Source organism: Rhincodon typus, chromosome 37 (genome assembly GCF_021869965.1).
Source record: "Rhincodon typus isolate 14 chromosome 37, sRhiTyp1.1, whole genome shotgun sequence".
Classification (NCBI taxonomy): Eukaryota; Metazoa; Chordata; class Chondrichthyes; order Orectolobiformes; family Rhincodontidae; genus Rhincodon; species Rhincodon typus.
In genome coordinates, this window is record NC_063368.1 from 15,105,497 (window position 1) to 15,131,746 (window position 26,250).

General features: G+C 43.0%; 1 long non-coding RNA gene across 1 annotated transcript in view; it reads left to right on the top strand.

Annotated features, from left to right (window-relative positions):
* Positions 1–24,000, top strand: part of LOC125487193 — a 50,953-nt gene extending 26,953 nt beyond the window's left edge. The window contains exons 2-3 of the long non-coding RNA XR_007265716.1: positions 450–497; positions 23,929–24,000. This is a non-coding gene — a long non-coding RNA (uncharacterized LOC125487193). The remainder of the gene's footprint in view (positions 1–449; positions 498–23,928) is intronic.
* The last annotated feature ends 2,250 nt before the right edge of the window (positions 24,001–26,250 follow it).

Here is a 26,250-nt window from a genome sequence, read left to right on the forward strand (position 1 = left end):
TTCTGAAGAAGGGTCTAGGCCCGAAACGTCAGCCTTCCTGCTCCTTTGATGCTGCTTGGCCTGCTGTGTTCATCTAGCTCTACACCTTGTTATCTCAAATTCTCCAGCATCTGCAGTTCCTACTATCCCTGAACACTATGGGCAATTTAGCATAGCCAATCCACCCTAACCTGCACATGTTTGGACTGTGGAAGGAAACTGGAGCACCCAGAGGAAATCCACGCAGACACGGGTAGAATGTGCAAACTCCACACTGACAGTTGCCTGAGGGTGGAATCAAACCAGGTCCCTGGTGCTGTAAGGCAGCAACGCTAACCACTGAGCCACCATACCACCCATATGTGGAAAGAAACGGGGTAATCCAGAATGCAGGTGCCAATCTCAGGGTTCTGCTCCTCGTGGCTCCATGTTCCACTCACTAATGTTTGCTACTTATCTCTCTCCCACAGTTCCACAGCCGAATAAGGAAAGCCCAAGGTGGACAATTTACATCCCAGGTAACCGGGGACATGGAACACGATGTGACTCCAACGTTGGGGCAACAGTTTGCACAGTGTAAGGCTTCCCAAAGTGGGGGCAGGTCCTGAAGTGGGATTAAGAGCTGAGGATTTCAGTTTGTGAGCTCTGAGACAGGTGTCAATCTCCAGGCCTTGAAATGGGGGTCACAGTGGGAAAAGGTTTGGAGAATACTGGTTTCAGCCAATAGGTCTGCTACATTTCTATATTGTTCATAAAGAGCAAGGAACTAATTGTAACATGAAAGTACATCTGGCTGTCACATTAAGTATTCTCAGAGGCCAGACAACAACAAACAGTCACTAGACTGATTCCTGAGATAGCAGAAGGGATGGATGAAGAGATACTGGATCAGTGAGGGCTACATTCAATGGAGTTTAGACAAATTAGGGGAAGGGGTGGGACAGAAGTGCTAGAAATCTATAAAATTCTATCAGGGCTAGACAAGGTAAATGCAAGAAGGATGTTCCCAATGACCAGGGAGTACACTGCTACAGCTCACAGCCTAAAGGTATGGGATAGATTGAGATGAGGAGAAATGTCTTCACCCAGAGAGTGGGGACCCTGTGGAACTCTCTGCTACAGAAAGCAGTTGAGGTCAAAACATTGAATGTTTTTAAGAAGGAGTTAGATACAGTTCTTAGGGCCAAAGGGATCAAAAGGTATTGGGGGGAGTGGAAAGCGGAAAAGGAAACTGAGTTAAATCAGCCATGGTCATATTGAATGGCACAGCAAGATCTAAGGGCTGAATGGCGAACTCCAGATCCCATTTTCTATCTTTTGATATATCAGTCAATTGTTCCCATGGAGAGCTGAAAGAAATACACTCAGTGAAGCTCAAGCATGAGATAATTCTGAGCTTCTGGGGACAGAAGGGCCCATCTCCTGCTTGTATGGGAAGGCCCTTGACAACTAGAAGTAAAGTGTGGAGCGATTTGGGTCTAGTGACACCCCCAGGCAGTTTGAGCATATTTCACACACCACATCGATCCTATAACCCAACAGCGTCCAGACCTCAAATGTCCTTCCTTGACTGTAAAGAGCTTTGACACATCGGGAAGCTGTATTTAAGTGCAGGTTTCTCAGCAACAAGAAGCAAACCAAGCATCTAGACCAGGGACCTCATAATTGTGCTTGTACTTTTCCCCAACTGAGGGGCAAGACGATTTCCCACCAACTCAGGTCTCCTGGCACAAGTTATGATACCGATTGGTGTGAAGGAACTGGATCTATCTGCTTATTCAACACCCTGTAGAATTATAGAATCCCTACAGTGTATTCAGCCCATCAAGTCCACACTGAACCCCCGAAGAGTATCCTACCCAGATCCACCCCCCCCCACCCTATCCCTGTATTTCCCATGGCCCACCACCTAACCTGCACATCTTTGGACTGTGGGAGGAAACCGGAGCACCTGGAGGAAACCCACGCAGACACGGGGAGAATGTGCAAACTCCACACAGTCACCAGGGACTGGAATTGAACCTGGATTCCCGGCACTGTGAGGCAGCAGTGCTAGCCACTGAGCCACCGTGCACATCGGTAAATTGACACTTTGTTTGTATTTTGTTAAGGCAAAGTGCTTGAAGTTTAAGTTTTTAAACTTGAACAAACTTGTCAAGATTTGTTTTTGCTTGCGACTTAACGTATTGCTTTTAATTGCAAAGAGGAATCTTCACCTTGGATGCACTGACTGGCTAAGTTGGGGCCAAGGGCCCTTGACTGTTCATATCTCACTGGGTACCTGCCTTCCCCCTTCACTATCTGTGAGTGGCTGAGTGACAGCTTGCAGTCCATTTGGGGAGCATGACTATCAGACAAGTCTGTGCTTGATGCAACTCAGTGCCCACACAATCATTTTGCCTGTATCATCATTGCCAGAAACTCAGCAGTGAGAACAGCAGCAAGTCAAAGAATTCATTTTGAATGTTTTTTCTTTAAATCAATTGATTAAAATCCTGGCCTTACGACATTCACACAGCCCATGTCCAACACTTGCCCGCCCCAGTCCTGACCCCCTCACTACCCTGTTCCATTGCCCATTACTGTTCACAGACGATCATGGGGACTAGAGAGGGCAGCAGACCCAAATGACTAGCATGGTGACCACGGAAGTGGGCAGAATAATGACAAAGGCAGTGGGCAATATAGTGGCCAGTATGATGACCAGAGCAGTAGGCAATATGGTGACCAGGACAGTAGGCAATATAGTGACCGGGGCAATGGACAGTGTGGTGACCAGGGCAACTGGTGGTATGGTGACCAGGACAGTGGGCAGCATGGTGACCGGTGCAGCGGGTAGCATGGTGACCAGGGCAGTGGACAGTGTGGTGACTAGGGCAGTGAGCAATACAGTGACCGGGGCAGCAGGTAGCGTGGTGACTGGGATAGTGAGCAGTACAGTGACCAGGGCAGCGGGTAGCGTGGTGGCTGGGGTAGTGAGCAGTACAGTGACCAGGGCAGCGGGTAGCGTGGTGACTGGGGCAGCGAGCAGTACAGTGACCGGGGCAGCGGGTAGTGTGGTGACTGGGGCAGCGGGTAGTGTGGTGACCAGGGCAGTGATATGCACGGTGACTGGACTCTTCAATCTACCTTACAAAATCCAAATGTCTCGTGGTTATCACATTGCTGTTTGTGGAAGCTTGCTCTGTATAGCTTGTCTGCCAAATTCCAACATTACAACAGTAACTATGTTTCACTGGGCTCAGTTGACTGGATGGCTGGTTTACAATGCAAAGTGATTCCAGCCACCCATGGACCATATACTTGTGGACACATTTTTCCAAGTGAGGGGAGAAAGGATTTCCCACCATCTTGGATTTGCTGGCACAAGTCACAGAACCAACTGGTGTGAAGGAAGATCTATGTGCCCATTTAACACCCTGTACACATCAATAGACTGATATTTTATTTGTACTTTATTAACACGTGAAGTTTAAGTTATTCAACTTGAACAAACTTGTCAAGATTGAGCTGATTTCTTTTTGTTTGTGACTTAACATGATGTTGTTAATTGCAAAGAGGAATCTTCACCTTGGATGCACTAACTGACTAAGTTGGGGCGAAGGGCCCTTGACTGTTTGTATCTCATTGGGTACCTGCCTTCCCCCTTCACTAACTGTGTGAGTGGCTGAGTTGTCACTCACCCTCATCCCTTGCCTAAGGCACAGCGACCTTCCCGTTAAACTCACCGCTCTTTCTAATGACAGAGTGGCTCTCTAGGACTATGGTGACTTTACCTTACACTTCAGAAGTGTACATCAAATGACAGTACAGCCCCTTTGGATATCATGTGGTAAATCAATGGAAAATTTCCTTTCATTTTTTAAAAAAAAATTTCCTTTTTCTAATCTCATTACAGTGATGCGAGATGTACAATTTATATATATTTTAGTGTCACTTAGTTTAGAGTTTGGATTTGAGCTCGTGGTATGAGTGTTTTGGACTGTATCTGAACAAGTTTAATGATTAGTTTGTAAGTAATTCTGTAGCCATGGTAAGTTATTTTAAAAACAATATGAAAGAGAGAATTCCTGGTTGGCAATGAGGTTTTGTTAACACTGCAAGTATATATGAACAAAGTAAACATTAGGCTTTAGAAGGTTGTGGAATCTTTTCATGCTTAGGGGAAGCACCTAGAAAAAACCTTTTGGGTTTCTGTTTGGATTTGAAGAAATCTTGGCTGAAGTTGACAGTGTAAACCATTTGCTCCTGAGATAGGGAGGTAGTTTAGAACGGTTAACGAATATATTACTTCTGCGTACAAAGTTTAGTTTTAAGGTTCCAGACCAGAAGTGTTTGTTAAAATTTTAAAGGTGTTATGTGAAGTGGAAAAAGTCTGAGCTTGCTTGTATGAAGGCTCAAGGAGCAGGCGATCAGATTCTCAAAACTGGGGAATTGAGGCCACAACTAAGATTTTCTGAAGAAGGGTCCCGACCCGAAACGTCAGCTTTCCTTCTCCTCTGATGCTGCCTGGCCTGCTGTGTTCCTCCAGTTCCACACTGTGTTATCTCTGACTCCAACATTGGCAGTTCTTACCATCTCGAATTAAGTCAGACTGTTTGTGTGATAGAGAAGGGAACTCTCAGTTTGATTACTGTGAAGGAGTGCCATTGGCATTAATGGGACTGTAATTTGCCATATGTTTCAAAATCTTTAAATGTGAGTTACATGTGAATAGTTCGTTTTATTTTATCTTGATTTCTTTTTCCAAAATACAAAGGGAAAGTGGAGAAACTCAGCAAGTCTGGCAACATCTGTGGAGACAGAAATAGAGTTAACGTTTTGAGTCTAATATGACTCTTCTTCCAAACTCCCTTACATTATTCCAAATCCCTTCATTCTCATTTTGAAATCAGCCTCACGCTGTTGTAAACTCTTTTATATCATGGAATCATACAGTACAGAAGAGGCACTTCAGCCCATTGAGTCTGTATCACTAAAATTACACCAAATCTATACTAGTACCACTTTCCAGTGCTAGGCCCATGGCCTGTTATAACATTTCAAGTGTTCATCCAAATAACATTTTAAAGTTTGTGACATTACCTGCCTCAACAAGCCTACCATGCAGGGCATTCCAGGTCCCTACCACCCTCTGGATAAAAAATCTTTTCCTCAAATCCCCACTAAATCTCCAGTGAGCAGCCATTGGCTTCACTAATGTCCTTTAGGGAGGGGAATCTGCCATCCTTACTCGGTCTGGCCTACATGTCACTCCAGACCCACAGCGATGTTGTTGAATCTTAACGGCCCTCTGAAATGGCTCTAGCAAGTCCCTCAGTTCAAGGACAATTAGGACGGACAACAAATGCTGGTCTTGCCATTTGCTGCCCAGATTCCAGAAAAGAATAAGGAATTCAATCAAATCCCTCTTGGGCCAACTTCCCAGCAAAATCTGTTAATTCAACCAAATACTTTATTCCTTTATTTTTCTGGTTTGTACTAAGAAGGACTTTAATGTCAATGATTACCTTATTTATGTTTCTACCAATTCTCTGAAGGTCTATAATGCTTAAGCTTGTTTCTTTTACTACCGTGTACCTGAGTTTTTGTACCTGGTACCTTGTATCTAAGATGGCGTCGTTATTGTTACTTGTGGGACCTTGCTGTGTAAGAATCTGCTGCCCTATCTACAGTATAACTATAGTACACTACAAAATTACTTTGTTCACGTGAAACATTTTGAGGCTCCAGCAGTTACAACAAGTCCGATAGAAATGTAACATGTTCTGAATCCATTACAATACTGTAATGACAGTATTGTACTTGAGTATACATGACAATAAAATCTAAATCTCAATCAGTGCTTGTTATGTCCATTAATCTGCTGATCTCTCTTTCCAACTTCATCCCACGCAAAGAAATACCACAGAAGTGGGACCAGAGTGCAGGCAAGAATCAGGAGACGGGGCTAGTAGTACAAGCATGATAGGCTGAATGGCCTGTTTCTGTGTTGTAATTCCTATGATGCATGACACAGATCTCACAGGGTGGTGAAGATCTCTGAGACAGTGACCTGAGCAGATCATCCTATCATTTCCTCAGAGATTGGTGTGATGTTATTTGAACCTTGGTTTTCACACTTTGGTTTAATTAGGGGAAAAAGCTGCCCGCTGGTTTAGTGAAAAATTTGAGCCTTTATTAAAAATAAATTATGTGTCACAACCTGATTTCCAAGGAGTCAAAAATTAAATGGAGTAGTCACTGATGAAATGTTGATCTGATCATCTGTTGTACAGTAAGGTCACAGCCAAGTTGCTGCCCTTAGTGAAACAGGTTTGATGACTATCATTTGAAACACACCTTTGGAAGTAATTCAGTAATCTATCTCCAGTAGCAGGGGTGCAAATTGGAACTAGAGGCAACAAGTATTGTAATGGATTCAGAACATGTTGTATTTATATTGGACTTGTCATAACTTTTGGAGCCTCAAAACATTTCACAGCAAACAAAGTAGTTTTGTAGTGTACCATTGTTATGCTGTAGATAGGACAGCAGATTTTTACACAACAAGGTCCCACAAGTAACAATAACTAGACAATCTGTTTTTTTGATGTTGATTGGAGTTTGCACATTCTCCCTGTGTCTGCGTGGGTTCCCCTCTGGATGCTCTGGTTTCCTCCCACAGTCCAAAGATGTGCAGGGTAGGTGAATTGGCCATGCTAAATTGCCCATAGTATGCAAGGATGTTTAGGTTGGGTGGGTTAGACATGGGAAATGCAGGGGAAGGGGAATGGGTCTGGGTTTGGGTGGGATGCTCTTTGGAGGGGTGGTGTGGACTTTTTGGGCTGAATGGCCTGTTCCCACACTATGATTCTACGAATTCCAATTCAGGGCCACCTGGGAATATGATGCTGTGGCAATGATGGTAATCTGGCTCAAAAAAAAAGGGCATTAAATATTCCAACTATGAGGTGCTTGTGAAAGGAAGAGAAGGGGGGAGAAAGGAAGAGAGGGGGCAGTATTGATTAAGGAGTGCTGCAGGCACACCGTATCATGGAGGTGGTGGCAGAGGTGAGTTTGGACCCAGTATGAGACCCGGCAGCATCAGAGCAACTGCATCAATGCAGTGGGCCTGAAGTGGACAAGGCAGCAGCGAAGTCGAGTTTGGGCCTTTGCAATTCCCAGTGGTGCCTATGTTGGTGAGGTCCAGCAAGGACTCAGTGGTGTGCGCATTGGTGGAGGTGTGATGGTACCAGAGAGCAGCGACACTATACAACACTTTTCACTGTATTCCGTAACAAAATACATGCGACGATAAAGAAAATCAAATAAAATATCCAAGAGGGGCCGGAAGAAATCTATTTGGTTAGATCTAACAAACAGCAGGGCTACCATAACCCCACTGTAGTCCATAGGCCACTGACTAGTGGAAAAAATAAAGAGGAATAAATTTTCACAGAAATTACAGGAAGGTGTTAAAACTATTGAAATAGTTAAAATACTTAAAGGGATAGACAGGGTGGATGCAGGTAGGATGTTTCCCCTGGCTGTGGAGTCTAAAATCAGGCAGCACAATTTGAAAATAAGAGGGATGCCACCTAAGTAGAAGATATTGAGAAATAATTTTATTCAGTGGTTTGAGAACCTTTGGAATTCTCTACCACAGAGAGCTGTGGAAGTTCAGTCTTTCAGTATGTTTAAGGTAGAGATTGATTTGATTTATGACTGTCACGTGTACCGAGGTACAATGAAAAAAGTGTTGTTGTACATGCTTTACAGGCAGATTGTACCATACAAGTGCATCGGGGTAACAGTTCAGAGTGCAGGATACAATGTTAAAGCTGCTGAGAAGGTGCAGAAAGAAAGAGAGAGAGAGAGATCAACATTAACATTTAATTAGATTGTTGATTCCTAGTGGCATACAGGGTTATAGAGATGAGGTGGATAAAAGGCAATCAGCCATGGTCATATAGAATGATGGGACAGGCTAGAAGGGCTGAATGGCCTACTCATGTTCCTAAATTTCTTGGAATTAAAATAGGGACTTTAATTATCTTCTTATAAATCCAGATATCCTTATGTTAGATCTGGACTGTAAAAGGATGTAGAGTTTCTGAAGTTTCCAGAGAATTTACAAATCAATGTTTCTGACTATTATGATCCCAGCTGGTGGTAATAATAGATAGACCAAATCCCAGAGTGGAGCCTGGCTTGACAGGCCGCAACTTTTACTTTTCCTTTTTGTTTACTCAGAGGTCAGTTATTGGATAGGAGAGTGTCAATGTATATTTAACAAAAGAACCTAAAAGTTCATTACAAAACAACCACAAACTATATTAACTATTGAAATGAAGTCATTAGAAATAGTAGAAAGAAGGATTCTTCCATTTCGTGCAAGCCATAACCTTGCAGACACCCAAACCTCAGTTTGGTTCACCTTTATCTCACGCTGAAACTCCATGTCAGCTGGCATCGCTGTAACAGATTTCCTTTTCAGCAAATTTCTGTACATTCACTGAGTGCTATTTTCTTCAGAAGAACTCTAAACAAGTTGCTAACTAGTGGACATGGTGTTATGAACCAGACCAGAACCCCTCAAAATATTTTAAGGTGGCCTAGACCCTAACTTTTCTCATTTTAAAGGCAAATGTGAAGTGCTGTGTTTCAGATGCAACGAGACTGGTCAAACTTATCGACATTAAGCAAAACACCATTTATTCAAACACTAATAGTTAAAATACAGCACAACCAAGAACAACTTAGAATTATTTAACTCTATTGGCAAACTTAACAGAATAATGGATACAGTAACTATTACTAATTAACTGTTCCAGTATATCCCATAACCACATGCCTTGGGCAAAAAAGCAAATTCCAAAATCAGATTTTCCCACACGCAACACCTGCAGTAGGAAGAGAAACCCCAGCTTCTAGCTGTAACCAAGATGGAGGAGAAATAGCTTCTACTTCTTCAAAACTCCAGCAGTTTCTGCAGAATCTAAAAGCTAAAAATAACCAAAAATCCTGGCCACACCCATTCAGGTTGCTTCTATTGTTCCAACCTTTTAAAAAACAAAAAACCAAGGCCTCATAAGCTGCTTATGTCACCACAGGCTGTTCGTCACTGTTCAATCTCTCTCACAAAAGAGCCCAGGACAAAATACACTTCTTTAAGGTCATAGCTTCAGCAGCCTTGTAAAGGGTCTTCCTCTCTGACAGCTCCACAGCATTTAGCTTCAGGCCTTCTCTTCCCAGCAGCATTCCCTACCTGCACCTTTTTTAATACTGCTACTAACAGCATCTCTGCTGCAGTGGACCTTTTCTTTCTGAACGAGGCTGCTTCTGGAAACCTCTCTTTGGTTTTCAAGGCCCAAATCAGCAAACACTTTAGCAATTTACCTAGCAGGCTTGCTGGTATTTTCATTACCATCACAATTTCTTGAAAATGTTGTTATTAGCTTACTGTTTAAAATGACTTTATGACCTTAAGAAAAGTCAAATCTTTACAGAACAGAATGTGGTTGACTCCTAGTTGCTCGTTGAAATGGCTCAGGGAGTCAATTAGTTCCAAGGCAATGAGCCATGGGCAAGAAATACTATGATGTTGTGGTTGGTTGGCTTGCCAAGCTGATTCGTTGTTGTTCCGCAGACATTTCACTACCCTGCTTGGTAACAACAAACACATAGAGCGCGACCCTATATGCACTCCACTGCGAAGGAAAACCGAAAGTGAGGTAATCCAGCTCAACGCACTCCAGAGCTCAAGTAACAGGCGGGAAAACACAACAGCACTTCATCGGAGGCTGCGCTGACGATGTTACCCAGCAGGGTAATGAAACGACTGCGGAACAATGAACCAGTTCGGCGAGACAATCAACCACAACATCCACAACCCGAGCTACAAATCTACTCCAAAACCTTAAATACTGTGATGCCCACACTGCATGCAATATTTGGTTTGGGAACTGGAGTATTACGTCCAATTCTGGCATCATAATTTAGGAAGGATGTGAGGACATTTGAGAGGATGCAGAAAATATAGTTCAGGAGTCCCCCGAGTCTTTCTCACTCATTACCTGGTTTTCCATTTTGATCAACCATAGTCACTATCAGACACCCAGAGGAATGTTGTGAGAGCCAGGCTTTTGGAACCATGAGTGGCTGCGCTACATGGCTGAGGCAGAAGAAGAGGTATTTAGCCTTTCTCGCAAGAGGATTAGAGTACAGGAGTGACAGAGTCTTGCTTCAATTGTATAGAAGACTGGGGAGACTGCACCTGGAGTATTGTGTGTAGTTCTGCCTTGCCTTGCCTAAGGAAGGATATTATCATCATGGAGGTAGAGGCTCACCAGAGTGATTCCAGGGATGGTAGGCCTTGAGGCAAGATTGAACTCTGGATCTGTATTGTGGGGAATTTGGAAGAATGAGCAGTGACCTCATATAGGTTAGCAAAATTCCTACAGGGATACACAGATTGGATGCTGGAATGCTGTTTCACCTGGTGTGGGCGCTAGAAGCAGGGGACAGAGTCTCAGAATAAAAGATTAACTGTTTACACTTTTTTTTTACTTGTTCTCCACAGATGCTGCCATACCAGTGGAGCTTCTCCAGCACTGTCTGTTTTTGTGTGCTTCAGAGTCATACAGCACGGAAAGAGAGCCTTTGGTCCAACCAGTCCGTGCTGACCATAATCCCAAACTAAACTATTCCTAACTGCCTGCCCTTGGCCCATATCCCACTTAGTCATGTACTTATCTAAATGTCTTTTAAATGCTGTAACTGTACCCACATCACCACTTCCTCTGGAAGTTCATTCCACATATGAACCACTCTGTGTAAAAAAAAAATTGCCCCTCGTGTGTTTTTTTAAATTTTTCTTCTCTCACCTAAAGTTATGCCCCCTAGCCTTGAAAACCCCATCCTGGCAAAAAGACACCTACCATTCACCTTATCTATACCCCTCATGATTTTATAAACTTCTGTAAGGTCACCCCTCAACCTCCTACCCTCCAGTGAAAAGGTCCTTGATTGTCCAGTCTCTCCTTATAACTGAAACCCTTCATTCCCAGCAACATCCTGCTAAATCTCTTCTGAACCCACTCCAGCCTAATAATATCCTTCCTATAACAGGGCAACCAGAACTGTACATACACACACACACACAAATGCCATGCCCTTTTGACAAGCTCCCGCTATTTCTTCCTGTCCTACTATATAGTCCCTGTTAGGGGGTCTGTACGCAACTCCCACAAGTGACTTCTTGCTTTTATCAATCCTCATCTCCCCCCAGACAGCTTCTACATCTTGATTTCCTGAATTTAGATCATACCTCTCTACTGTGCTAATATCTTCAATTAGACCTCCAACCTTTCCAAGTTTCCTATTCAAGTTGCAATTTGCATCAGCCTACATTTATGTCTCAGTTATGGCCACTAGATTGTACTTATTTTTCTCAATTTTTACTAGTTCATCTGTTTTGTTTTGTGTATTCAAATACAGTATTTCACGGTTATCACTTTTGTAGCCTGTTGTCTTATCTGCTGATTTCTCTTAGATTTGCATTCTCTGTCCCTTCTAGTCATTGACTATTTAATCATTTTTCACATTAATTCTTTCCTCTTTTGCATTTTCCCCACTCTTTAACTCACAGCTACTTCCCAAATTTGGGCCCTAGTTCCCATAATTTAGTTTAAAACTCGCTCTACTTCCCAAGTTATGTAGTTCACAGGAACACCAGTCTGAGTGCGGGTCAGGTATAGACCATCCCAACAGTATCGGTGCCAGTGCCCCATGAACCAGGACCCACTTCTCCCACATGAGTGCTTCAGCCATGCATTCATCTCTCTAACCCTGTTTACCCTGTGCAGTATCCACTCAGTGTTTCCACAATCACCTGGCCTGAAAAAGGCATCACAATGTTGTAATGGGTTTACAGGGAAAAGCCAACCAATACCAATAGGGGAAGGCAATGGTCTAGTGGTATTATCACTGGAATGTTAATCCTGAGGCCCAGGTAACGTTCTGGGGACCTAATTTCGAATCCCGCCACAGCAGATGGTGGAATTTGAATTCAATAAACATGTCTGGAATGATGACCATGAATCAATTGTCAGAAAATCCCATCTGGTTCACTAATGTCCTTTAGGGAAGGAAACTGCCATCCTTACCTGGTCTGGCCTACATGTGACCCCAGACCCACAGCAATGTGGTTGACTCTAAAAAATTAGGGATGGGCAATGAATGCTGCCTGGTCAGCGATGCCTTCATCCTGTGAATGAATAAAGGAAAAATAAAACACTGCAAGGCACCAAACATATTTTCAACTTTGTGCGAAAGCATTAGATGTCATGCCTCCTGAAATACTTGTCTCAGCTTGGTAGATGTTTAAAACATTAGTTTTTCAGTGCCAGTTAAGCTTAAATTACAGGTTTTCACCAGTGGCATGAATGGTGCTTGAAAGCACAAAATCAAACAATATTTCATTGTACAGAAAACAGAAAAAATGGTACCTTGAATTTTTATATATCATTGCCAGTGTATTTGAACTCAAGAGTGTGGGCTCCCAACGCAAGAGCCATTAAAAACAGCATCTATGATCCTACTGTACATTTATCATAATACTTGGTATTAACAAATAGACAGTACGACTGATACAAATCAGAAACGAAAGCCACAGCATGACATGTGATATATCAGGACTAATAAGTATTTGGGTCTGGGAATATTAGGGTTTATCAGCTTGCTGTCTGCTGAGGAATTATTGGTGTTACTCGTTTTATTAGCCAACTCTCTGAGCTCTACAAGTGTTATTTCTTCATTTGATTTGATTTATTGTTGTCACATACACCTAAGTACAGTGAAAAGTTTTGTTTTGCAAGCAGTACAGGCAAATCATAACATAAAAGGACATACAGATGATAGGGTACTTAGACAGAGTGAGGCATACAAGGTTACAGCTGCACACAAAGTAAAGTTATGCTCCCTAGCCTTGGAAACCCCACCCTGAAAGTACAGAGGTCAGTTCAGCAGTCTAACAGCAGGGAGGAAGCTGTCCTTGAACCTGTTGGTGCATGTGTTCAAGCTTCTGTGTTCAGTCAGACATCCTATGAGCAATGAACAGTGATGAATATTGACCAGATTCCCTATATCAGTGGTCAATGTTGTAGCTGTTTGTACATCAAACCCGGGATGAGGTGACTTGTTTGAATTTGAAGCATCATTCCAATCTTAAGCATGAGCCTATGAAGTTGCCCTAGTGGTGGCGTTGCCTATAAACACAACCATTCAGATTCTAGATGCCATGGCAGAGATGCAGAAAAGAGGAAGAAAATTCCCTGATTCATGGATTCATTTCAAAATACCCAGCTATGTAAGCCAGCAGTGGAAGTGAATTTTGCAGAATTGACATCAAACCACAGCAGAAATAAATATTGCCTCGATGGAGTCATGGATACCCAATCCCCATGAGAATATTTCATGCTAGTGCAACGAAGGTGGTGTGCACAGCCCAGACCATCACGGAAGCCAACTTTCCATCCATGGACTCCATTTACACAGCTCCCTGCTGCGGAAAGGCTGCCAACATCATCAAAGACTCATCGTATCCTGGTAATTCTCTCCTACAACCTCTTCGATCAGGCAGAAGATACAGAGGCTTGAACACACACACCAGCAGGTTCAGGAACAGCTTCTGCCCAGCCGTTATGAGCCTGATGAATAGACTTGCTAACTTTAATTAATGCTGATCTTGCTAATGTTGATCTCGCCTCGCGCACGCCCTGTGTGATGTAACCTGTACGCTTCTAAGTTTTTTCTCACCCTATGATCTGTATGCCCTTGCTTATGATGATCTGCCTGTACTGCTCGTAAACAAAGCTTTTCACTGTACTTAGGTACACGTGACAATAAATCAAATCAAAAGTGGTAGGAGGGTAAAAAGGGACGTACATTTATAAAGCTCCTGTCGCAACCTCAAATGAAGTACTTTTGAAGTGTTGTCATGGCAGCCAATCTGCACACAGCAAGTACCCTCAAACAGCGATAGGTTAATGATCTCAAACCTTATAATAGTTTGTAAAATAATGAGGGGTATAGATAGGGTGAATAGCAAGTGTCTTTTCCTTCGGGTGGAGGATTTCAAAACTAAGGGGCATTTTTTTCAAGGTGAGAGAGGGGTTCGTTTGTGGGGGAAGTGGTGGATGCGGCTACAATATCAACAACTAAAAGATATTTGGATAAGTACGTGATTAGGCAAGGTTTGGAGGGATATAGGCCAGGCACAGGCAGGTGGGACTAGTTCAGTTTGGGATTATGTTCGGCATGGACTAGTTGGACTGAAGGGTCTGTTTCTATGCTGTATGACTCTATCAGAGAACAGCCCATTTTCTTTAAAGGATAATGATTGGCCTGGACACCGAGAGAAACCCCTCCACTTCTCATGTAATATCCTCTTGGGATCTTTTGCAATGACCTTCCCTCTGAGGTATGGCAGTGACATAGTGATGTTGTCACTGGACAAATAATCCGAAACTCTAATGCTCTGGGGACATGGGTTCAAATTCCACCATGGTGATTAATGGAACTTGAATTCAATAAAATTTGGAATCTTTAAAAAAAAAAATTCTAAACGGTAACCATCGTTGCTTGTGATAAAATCCTACCTAGTTCAGCCATGTCCTGTTGAGGAGGAAATCTCCCATCCTTACCTGGTCTGGCCTACATGTGACTCCAGGCCACAGCAACGTGGTTGACTCTTAACTGTCTCAGGGAAGGACCTAGCCAGCTCCTCAGTTCAAGAACTATAGGAGGGATGTGATAGCACTGGAGAGGGTGCAGAAGGGATTTACCAGGATGTTGCGTGGACTGGAGCATTTTGGTTACGAAGAGAGATTGGACAGACTTGGGGTCATTTTCCTTAGAGCAGAGAAGATTGAGAGGGGGCATGATTGAGAGGTATAAAATTATAAGGGGCATATACAGGGTAGGTTGAAGGAAACTTTTCCCCTTGATGGAGGGATCAATGACCAAATGATCAATGGTGCAGGAGGTTTAGATGCAATGTGAGGAAAAAGTTTCACCCAGAGGCTGGTGAGAGTCTGGCACTCACCGCCTGTAAGGATGGTAGAGAGAGAAACCCTCATCACATTGGAGAAGTATTTAGATGTGCACTTGTGATGTCAAGGCATACAAGGCTATGGGCCAAATGCAAGAAAATGGGATTGGAATAATTAGGTGGTTGTTTTTACCGGCACAGATATGATGGGCTGAAGGGACACTCTCTATGTTTTAGACCTCTATGACTGTAATTAGGGATGTGTACCAAATGCTGATTGTGTCAGCAACTCCTGCATCCCATGAACAAATAAAAAAATTGAGGGGGCAGGTGGGGCCTTGTTTTACTGGTTCATTTGAAAGGTGGCATTTCTGACACTGCAGTGCTCCCTCAGTCCAGTCTAAGTGATAACCTCGATCCTTGTGCTTACATCCCAGGGGTGAATCTTAAACCTATAATCTTCGAGATTCAAAAGTGCAAATGCACCCCCACTGAGCAACAGCAGAGGCAACAAGGTGACAATTATCTCGGGATACGTTCCTATATGAAAGGCACTATACAAACACAAGTCATCAATGAGAGTTGCAATCCTGTCTCCAGGGATCAAAGTTTAATCTTGAAAACAATACTATCAGCAACACCCAGGAGGGATATCATGGAAACGTTTAAAATGTATATCAAAAAAAAAGTTGAGCATTTGGTTTTTAATTAGCAAGTGAAATATGGGCTAGGTAGATTGACATACCCGGTGGTCAATGACAGGGGTCATAGGGCAGTTGGTGGCAGGAAGGTCACATAATGGAAAACACGCAGGGAACTTGATAGGTTAGATAGACCCCCTTGTGGGAGAGTCCAGGACCTGAGAGCATAATCTCAGAGTAAGGCGTCACCCATTTAAGATAGAGATAAAGAGGGTTACTTTTCTCTCACAGGGTAGAGAGTTTGTGAATTTTTGTTTACCACAGATGGCTGTTGAGATTGGCCCATTAAGAATATTCAATGCTGAGAGAGGTTTTTTTAATCAGTAAAGGAGTCAAGGGGAATCAAACAAAGAACTGTGGCTACTGAAAATCTGAAACCTACGCAAAAATTGCTGGAGAAGCCCAGCAGGTCTGGCAGCATCTGTGAAGAGAGAAACAGAGTTAATGTTTGGAGTTCAGTGACTCTTCTTCAGAAATGGGTCTCTCCACAGATGCTGCCAGACCTGCTGGGCTTCTCCAGCAATATTTGTTTTTGTTGAAGAAGTTTAGGGATAACACAGTAGAGGTGAGGACTATCACATAAACTAAAATCTTATTGAATGGTGTACACTCAATGTGCTGAATGGCCCACTTCTACTCCTACATCATATAGTCTTTTAAGGTCTAATGGATCCATTGTCAGCAACTTGTGAAGGAAAGGTTTAAAATATAGATGTGGCAGCACACAGCTTAAACAAACTTCTGTTCTAACACTAACCAATGTACCTAACATTGGGCAGTCCTGGGGTGCTCCCTACAACCTGTGATGCCTTTGAGAGAAGCTTCCTCACTGAGGGTATGGGATCACATCTAAAATAAACTTTATTACACCACCTCTTTTTGAAAGGAAAAGCAAAAGTGCGCAGGTGATCTTATTGAAACATATAGGAATGCATATGAGGTTTGATAGATTCAATAATGAGAGAATGTTGCCCCTTCATGGGGAAGCTAAGAATGAGTGGTGACAGATTCAGAATAAAGGATTATCCATTGAAGACAGTAATGAGGAGGAATCCTCTCGGACAGTTGCTAGTCTTTGGAATTCTCTACCCCAGAGAGCTATGCATCGCGAGTCATTAGGTTGAGATGGACAGTTTTTTGAACTATGGACGAGTTAAGAGTTATGGCGACCAGGTAGAAAAGTAAAGGAGAGGTCAAGATCAGATTAGCCATTGTTTTGTCAAATTGTGAATCAGTCTCAAGGGTTTGTGGCCTACTCCTCCTCCTATTCAAAGGACAGTACAGCACAGGAACAGGCCTTTTGGCCTAAACTAAAACATTTTACCTCTACATGATTCATATCCCTCTATTCCCTGCCTACTCATGTATCTGTCATGATCCCTTTCAAACGTTGCTATTGTATCTGCTTCTACCACCTCTTCTGGCAGTGCATTCCAGGCAATTACCACCCCCTGTGTAAAAAACCTGCCTCTTACATCTGCTTTAACTTTCCCCCTTTTACCTTAAACCTATGTTTACTACTAATTGACATTTCTACCCTGTGAAAAAGACTCTCACACTATCCATTCCATCCATGTCGCATATAATTTTGTAAATTTCTATCAGGTTGCCCTTAGCCTCCCATATTTAAGTGAAAACAAACTCCAGTTTGTCCAATCTCTCTTCGTAGTTAATACCCTCCAAACCAGGCAACATCGTGGTAAACTGGTTCTGTACCCTCTCCAAAGCCTCCACATTCTTCTGGTAGTGTTGTGACCAGAACTGCATGCAATATTCCAAATGTGGCCTAAAGTTCTAAACAGCTGCAACATTTCTGGCCAATTTTTATACTCTATGCCCTGACTGATGAAAGAAAGCATCCCATATACTACCTTGACCACCTTATCCACTTGTGTTGCCATTTTCAGGGAACTGTGGACCTGCACACCTAGATCTCTCTGTATGTTAAGGGTTGTGACATTTACTATCTACTTCCTTCCTGCATTAAACCTTCCAAAATGCATCACATTGCATTTGTCTGGATTAAACTCCATCTGCCATTTCTCTGCCCAAGTCTCCAGCCTATCTATATCCTGCTGTATCCTCTGGCAATCCTCCTCATTATCCACAGCTCCTCCAGTCTTTGGGTCGTCCACAAACTTTCTGATCAGACCATCTGCATTCTCATCCAAATCATTTATATATATTACAAACAACATGGATCCCAGCACTGATCCCTACAGTCCACCAATGGCCACAGATCTCCAGTCAAAAACAACACCCTTCCACTGCTACCATCTGTCTTCTATGTATCCATCTCACTAGCTCACCACGGATCCCATGTGACTTCACCTTCTGTATCAGCCTGCCATGATGGACTTTGTCAAAGGCATTGCTAAAGTCCATGTAGACAACATCCACGACCCTAATCAAACCTTACATGCCTTATAATTCCTTATATTTTATTAATTGTTATTAAGTGTCAATTTGTGGGGTTTTTTGTGGGACATGCCCAGTTTTAAGATCAGATGTCAGGCAGAGCAGAAGCAGGAATTGTTGTACTTAGAATTTATAAGAATATAAGGTTGCCTACTTAAAACTCAAAATTCTTTAAGGGGCTTGATGTGGTGGATACAGAGAGTTGGTTCTTTTGATGGGAGAGTCCAGTTCACGGGTGCGTAGTGTCAGAGTAAGGGGTCAGCCATTTGGAGTTGAGATGAGGAGAAATTTCGTCACTCCGAAAGTTGCAAACCTTTGGAATTATCGAACCTAAGCAGCAGTGGATGCTCAATCATTGAGTATATTCAAGATTGAAATAGATAAGACTTTTGGACATTAAGGAACAGCAGGATAGGGCAGAGATGTGGAGTTGAGGAAGAAAATCAAACATTGCTTTATTGACTAATGGAGAGGACACAATAGTCCAAATGGTTGGCCCATGCTTCTTATTCGTTATGTTTTTATTTCTCTTTAAAGAGGAGACCAGGTTGTCTAATCTCACCCACTGTATTTGATGTTTTTGCCAATGGCAAGTTCAATGGCATCATAAAAGGTAACCTTGGAAATTCTGCTTCAGACATTTCTGAAAGAATTAGATCATTCTGAGCAGATTCACTCATTTTGGGAACTCTTGTCATTTAGCAGTGGGGGGCAGAGGGGTGGGTAGGGGAAATAGGGCATCATCCTGAGGAAGTGGGTCATGAGTTCCTTCTCCAGAACCTTGAACAAAGACATCTAGGCTGACACTCTCAGCACTGCAGCACCAGAAGGAGGAGGGAAGGCTGCACCAGAAGTGCAGCTTTTCAGATGAGTTATTAAACTGAAGCACTGCCTGCCATCTCATGCCAAGCATCTCCTGCAGGCAACAGAAGCATGTGTCAACCAATAGCATGAGCCAAGTGGTGCTAAGAGTTTTGCATTATTTTAGAGTTTATAAAGGGAGTTTATTGTCATTGATAAGGTCAGTCCAAGGGATTTTTACATTCTTTCATGGGACGTGGGATTCCCCCATTTGTCTAAATTCTATCCCTGCTTTCTAATAATATTTCAAATAGGAAAACCAATGAGGCTGCAATGGCACCTTTGGATACCCACAATGCCCTGCACTGGGGAAACCACTCTATTTTGTAAGGTGCATGTGCTCAGACACCCTCTGAGCTGGATATGGGAATGATGCAGCTTTTTAGGAAGTTTTAGGAAGGATGATCTGGGAATTAGACTTGATATCACCATGTGAGCTCACTAATCTTTCTCCCTCAGTGGGAAAACATAAGCCACCCTATCTCCCCTCTGTTTCGACTGCCAATTATCTTAAAGCTCTGTTCTCTATATTATCCTTACTGGATAATGGTGGAAACACTTTACAGGAACAGAAGCAAATAAATATGGAGACCTTGGTGAGACTCAGGTCTCAAATTCCCATCTCATATGAACGCACACACATATTCACCCATAATATGCATGAACATACACTACTTAGGTCAATCAGAAATAATAACAGACAGGAAGTGAAAACCACTGTTGCAAATTAACTGCCCTACTTTTGTCAGGACAGCAGCCCGTCTGCTTTGCAGAAGTATTAGTGAGAAGGTGATCAAAGAGGGGTTTACAGTACTATGAAGGGGAATTACTATTCTGTGTCCCAGTTACCTACTGCAGTCCACCAAAGGCACTTTAGATCTCCAGCAATGATTCACGCGGAAATTTTTTTTTTAAAGAACAGTTTGGTTTTCTCCTCGCCCCCTCAAATTCCTCTCTGACCATTGCAATTGCATCACCATGAGTCCCTGGAAAGGAACCAGTACTTGACATGGTCCCCCAGATAACCTACTTAGAATTTGCACATTAGAATTTAACTTTAAAGCAAAGTGGAAACTGTTGCCCAAATTAGCCCAGATCAGCACTTAACCCGCATACTGAGGATGACCATGTTGTGGTACTGTTGCTGGACTCATAATCTAGAGACCGGAGTGAATAATTTACAGGAATGGGTTCAAACCCCACACAGCATCTAAACGAATTCAGCTTTCATGACCTAATCTAATGACCTAATAATGATCATGAAACGGCTGAAATGGAAAAATGTATCTGGCTCACTCATTCACTTTAAGAGAAGGAAACATGCCCACACATGACTCCAAATCTGCAGTATTGTAGTTGACTCTTAACTGCATTCCAAAAAAATCCTGGCAAATCATACAAGTCTCACCACTACCCCCTCGATTAGATTGGGTCATCAATGCTGACAGTACCAGCAACACACAAGGTCTACTGCAGCACAGTGGTAATGTCCCTATCTCTTGGCCAGAAAGTTTGGGTTCAAGTCCTATTTGGCACAGAGTTATGTCTCAACATATCTGAGCACATCAATTTAAAAATGTTTCCTTTCTGTTTTTGGCAGTGATGTTCACATCCCAACAATTCATTATTTATACAAACAACGAGGCTCCTTCATTCAAGATGTTGATAACGATTTACTTTAACCACCTCTGAAAAATTATCAGACAAAAACATTGTGCCACCATGTCGGACATTGGAACTGGCTGTGGTATACCAAAAAAAAAAAATTCCCTGTGTTTTGACCAGTATTTATGAGCTAGATAAAGAATAAAGGACTTTTTTTTCCAAAACTCATGGGTCCTTGGTGTCTCTGGCTGGGCCAGCATTTATTGCCCATTCTACTTTCCCTTGAGAAGGTGGTGATGAGCTGCCTTCTGGAACTGCTGCACGCCCTGTAGGGTTTGATCCAAATGCTGTTATGAAGGGAATACCAAGATTTTGACTGAGCCACACTGAAGGAATGGCGATATATTTCCAAGTCAGGACGGTGAGTGACTTGGACCTTGCAGGTGGTAGTGTTCCCATGTATGTGATGCCCTTGTCCTTCTAGGTGGAAGTGGTTGAGGGTTTGGAAGGTGCAGCCTCAGGATCTTCGGTGAATTTCTGCAGTGCATCTTGTAGATAGTACACACTGCTTCTACTGAGCGTTGGTGGTGGAGGGAGTGAATGTTTGTCGATGTGGTGCCAATCAAGCGGGCTGCTTTGTCCTGGAAGTCAGAAAAAGCCTAATTTGCTGCACCTCCAAGTCAGAAAAATCATGGAGATGAGAATAAATAAAGGAAAAGCACAAACTGACCATGTACAATATTTTTAAAACTGAGAAATATAGTGAAGGACACTATTATCTTACATAGATCTTCTGTATAAGTGATATATTAGTAGTGACACATTCTATGATAGCCCCCAATTGTTATCATTCATGATTAACCTAAAAGGTTACAGGTGCAATAAAAACGTGTTCCTTTACTGCTCTGTTTATTCAGTAAAATTACCCTTCTCAGACTCCAAAGGGACAGAAATACTAACAGCTGATAAGGAGATGGTCATTAAAAGGAAATGTACCCAAAGCACGTACAGAATAAGAAAACCAAAGACTGCAGTCGAGCATGCTTTCTGACCTAAAAACTGAAATAACTGCGGGTGCTGGAAATCACAAACAAGACAGAAATTGCTGGAAAATCTCAGCAGGTCCGGCAGCATCTGTGGAAAGAAATCAGAGTTGACATTTCAGGTCCAGTGGCCCTTCCTCAGAACTGATGGCAGCAAGGAAAAAGTTTTTTTTAAAATACAGAAGATAAGGTGGTTGGGGGTAAGGAGTAAACGATAGGTGGGGATAGAGCCCAAAGAGACAGAAGAACAGATGGACAGACAAAGGAGTGGATAATGGTCAGCCTGGGAGAATGAATATCTATTAATGGGGACTATTACTGGCTAACAATGCGTAGTGTGTAACAGCAGACCATGTGATAACACAGCCCGGCATGTGGGTGTTGGGGTAAGGACATGGGAGAAGGTGTCTCAAGCCCTAAACTTGTTGGACTCAATAGAGTCCAGAAGGCTGCAGGGTTCCCAAGTGGAAAAGGAGGTGCTGTTCTCGCAGCTGGCACTGAGCTTTGCTGAACCACTGCTGTAAGCCTGAGGCAAAGATGTTGACCAGGGAACATGGGAGTGTGTTTAAGCAGCAGGCAACAGGAAGCTCAGGGTCATTTCTGCTTGCGCTGGAGCTCTGGGAAGTGATGGGGTCCTCAGCTACCAGACCTGCTAAGCTTTTTCTGTTTTGTTTCTACTTTCTAATGTTCCTGAAGAATAGCCAAAATACACATAGTCTGGCAGACTCTGTTTGTACAGCATCTAAGAGGGATCACTGATACTCAAGAGCAGTTTTAATGTCTTCTACCCTCTATCTGCCGGTTTATCTGTCCCAAGAACCTTACACTGACAATGAGGATGGGATCTACATGCAACTTACACGTAGAAGGTAAAGTCCCTGTGGACTGCTCTGTCAAAGACAGAAAGAGGGGGAGACACAGAGAGAGAGAGAGAGAGAGAGAGAGAAAGGAGAGCACGCCAGGGAGCATGAAGTAACTGTTGGTGATCTTAACCTGAGGGTCATCATGTCTCAGACGAGGTTGAGAAGGTAAGACCATCTTGGTGGCATCACCCTGCATCACAAACTAGCTGTTCAATTAACTGAGCCAGAGAACAGGGCTAGATAACTCAGCTGGCTGTGTGGCTGGTTTGCGATGCAGAATGACACAACCAGTGTGGGTTCAATTCCTGCACTAGCTGAAGTCACCAAGAAGGTGCCACCTTCTTGTCCTTGTCCCTCACCTGAGGCATGGTGACCCTTAGATTAAACCACCACCAGTCATCTCTCTCTGATGACACAGAAGCCTCTGGCACTAGAGGAATTTACCTGAATTACAGGTAATGCCTTTCAATTTGACAGTGCTGGTGTGAGGTCCTTGGTTGAGCGTGGGGTACTTGGGACTTTGAAACATGCAGACAAACTAAAATACCACAATGGTTTCCTTCACTCTGTACTTTCTCCTCACAGCTACACCCACTGGTGTTGTTCTGCGTGGCAGTTTTAAGTAACACTATACACAACCTGCTATATCAAAAATAGTACAACACTACATTTCCCAGGCCTTTTATTTTGGGTGGCAGCTATTCATTTTGTTACCATTCAGTTTCTCTAGATACCTATATCTAGGGGCGGCACGGTGGCTCAGTGGTTAGCACTGCTGCCTCACAGCTCCAGGGACCCGGGCTCAATTCCAGCCTCGGGCAACTGTCTGTGTGGAGTTTGCACATTCTCCCCGTGTCTGCATGGGTTTCCTTTGGGTGCTCCAGTTTCCTCCCACAGTCCAAAGATGTGCAGGTTAGGTGGATTGGCCATGCTAAATTGCCCATAGGGATGTGTAGATTAGGTGGGTTATAGGGGGATGGGTCTGGGTGGGATGCTCTGAGGGTCAGTGTGGACTTGTTGGGCCAAAGGGCCAATTGATTCTATGATATCATTTATTTGCTTATTGCATTACCATTCCTTTTGATTTTACATTACCAACTCTTTTGTCATTCAATCTCTTGCCTTCAGCCTACCATTACTCTTTGATCTTAGTGCCTATTCGATTGCTCAAACGCATCGCATTTATTGACTGATGAAAGAAAACATATGTGGAACTGGTAAAGCACAACAGGTCAGACAGCATCCGAGGAGCAGGGAGGTAAACATTTCAGGCTGAAACCCTTCATCAGGACATCAATGAGCCCAAAACATTTATTTCCCTGCTCCTCAGACACTGTCTGACCTGCTGTGCTTTTCCAGCTCCATGTTTATTGACTCTACCTTCCAGCATCTTCAGTCCTTACTGTCTCCTTTTCTTTCATCAGGTTGGACAAAGGGTCATCACTGGCCTGAAATGGTGCTAACATCGGACGAAAAATGCTGGCCTAGCCAGTGACACCCACATCCTGTAAATGAATAAAAGAAAAGAAAAATCTCCTAGTGATGCTGCCTGACCTGCTGAGAATTCCAACATTTTCATGTATTATTTAGAGTCATAGAGTTCTACAGCACAGGAACAGAACCCTCCGTCAAACTTGTCCATGTCAACCAGCATCCTACATTAATCTAGTCCCATTTGCCCACATTTGCCCCATATCTCTCTAAACCCTTCCTAATCACGTACCCATCCAGATACCTTGTAAATGTTGTAATTGTACCAGCCTCCACCACTTCCTTTAGCATCTCATTCCATACACGCACCATCCCCTGCATGAAAAAGTTGCCCCTTAGGTCCCTTTTATACTTTTCCCCTCTCACCTTAAATCTATTCTTTTGGATTTTTTAATCAGTCAATGAATTCTCAGCTATATGTAGAGAGAGAACAAAACTCTGAAATACATGGACAAATGACAAATTTCCTTTCAAAGGACCCAACATGTGCTGGTCAAGAACATTTCAAAATTATCCATTTTCCTCAAGTCAAACACAGATATAAAATTCTCAGCAAAGAATTTGTGGGATATCAGCATCACTGGCCAGGTCAGGATATGAAACAATGGAGTGTCGCAAGTTTGGTGGGAGGCAGGCTACAGTGAGAAAGGGAAGAAGAGAAATTGAGAAGATTAATGACAGGCTAGTAGGTTCTCAATGATTTAGAGAGGGTAAGAAATGAAAGGGAAGAATGCAAGTGGAGGTAGAGCTCTGGAGATGGGACAGGTAAGGCGCAAGTTAATGACAGACTCCCATGGAGGCGAAGGCAGTGCAAAGGGAGCTCGGCGCTGCATTGAATTCAAAATTCATTGCAGTGAGGTGGGAAAGGAGTGAACTTGAGACCTTTACCAAAGACCGATATTTCTGGATGAAAGAGAGGAACATCAGAGGAGACGGTGTAGATACAGCAAGGGGCAAGATTGTGAGAAGGGACGAGAACAAAAGAAAGTAAAGGGAAAGAAGGATCCAAAAGTAAACATTGAAAAAGCTGTTGATGCTTGAAACCTGTGAGGTAAAAGAAATGTTTGTTAAAGCAGCATACAAGGTGAAGTTTGAAATGGAACTGGGCAGAGGACAGAGGACAGATTCATTATAGATTGGACTGACACATCGGAGAGAGAGAGTTGTAGAGTTTGCATGTGGTAGCATAGATCTGGATTATTTGCTTTATTTTTAATCAGTTTCTTGGAGTCCCTTTCAGAAAAAGAACAAAGCTTTGCCTTGTCCAGGGGAATTTCCTGTATTTACTTTGTATGGGGGAAAACAAAAGAATCTGGCAGTTAGTGCAAATAACATTGCTCATTATTCAACTTTTATAAATTGTGAGGACTATACATTGCTTATATTCCCATGCATGTAAAAGTTTATGAGTGATCTAATCGAGGTGTTTAAGATGACAAAAGGAATGGCCAGGTTAGATACACAGGGTACACAGGGGTGATTCCAGAAAAACAGGCCATAACCTTTAAATTAATGGACAAATTTCAGGAAGCACTTCTTCACATAAAGCCTACTGCAAATATAGAACTCTTCCACAGAAGCCTGTCAAGGCTGAGGGACAATTGGAAATTTCAAAATTGAGACCTGGGGCTTCACTGGTTAAGGATTAGGGAAATTAGGTGGGTGCATAGGGTAAAGATACAAATTAGTCATGATCTAATTGAATGGTGGCATGGGAGATTCTCCTCGAGTAGATACCAAATTGGAAGAACCTCCAGATGAAGGGATACAATTCATTGAAAACATCCATTGGCAACTATGGAAAAGGAACCGGAGGAAGGAATGCTAGCAATCCCAAGGCCAAGGACCAATTCCATCTCCTGAAAACACCTGCCAAACATGTGGTCAGAGATGAGGCTCAAGGATTGTGCTCATCAGCCACACAAGGACCCACAGAACCCATGTGCAAGTTCCTAGGTGGACAATCGTATTCATTAGTGAATGGGTACTCATGATTGAGAATAGGCTTCAAGGACCTCCTTTGCTCCCATGATCCTTCAAACCCTGGTGCTAAAAGGACTGGGAATCTGCCACAAGAATGTAATGGCAAATCAAAGCTTTAGCAAAAGACAACTTTCAGTAATCCCACCACAGGAGGTCTTGTGGCACAGATGGCAGTGGCTCTGTGTCAGAAACTCTGGGTTCAAGTCCTACCTCAGAACTTAATGGAAGGTGTAGTGATTGTAACGAGGTCAGCCAGCTGGACCTCATGGAAT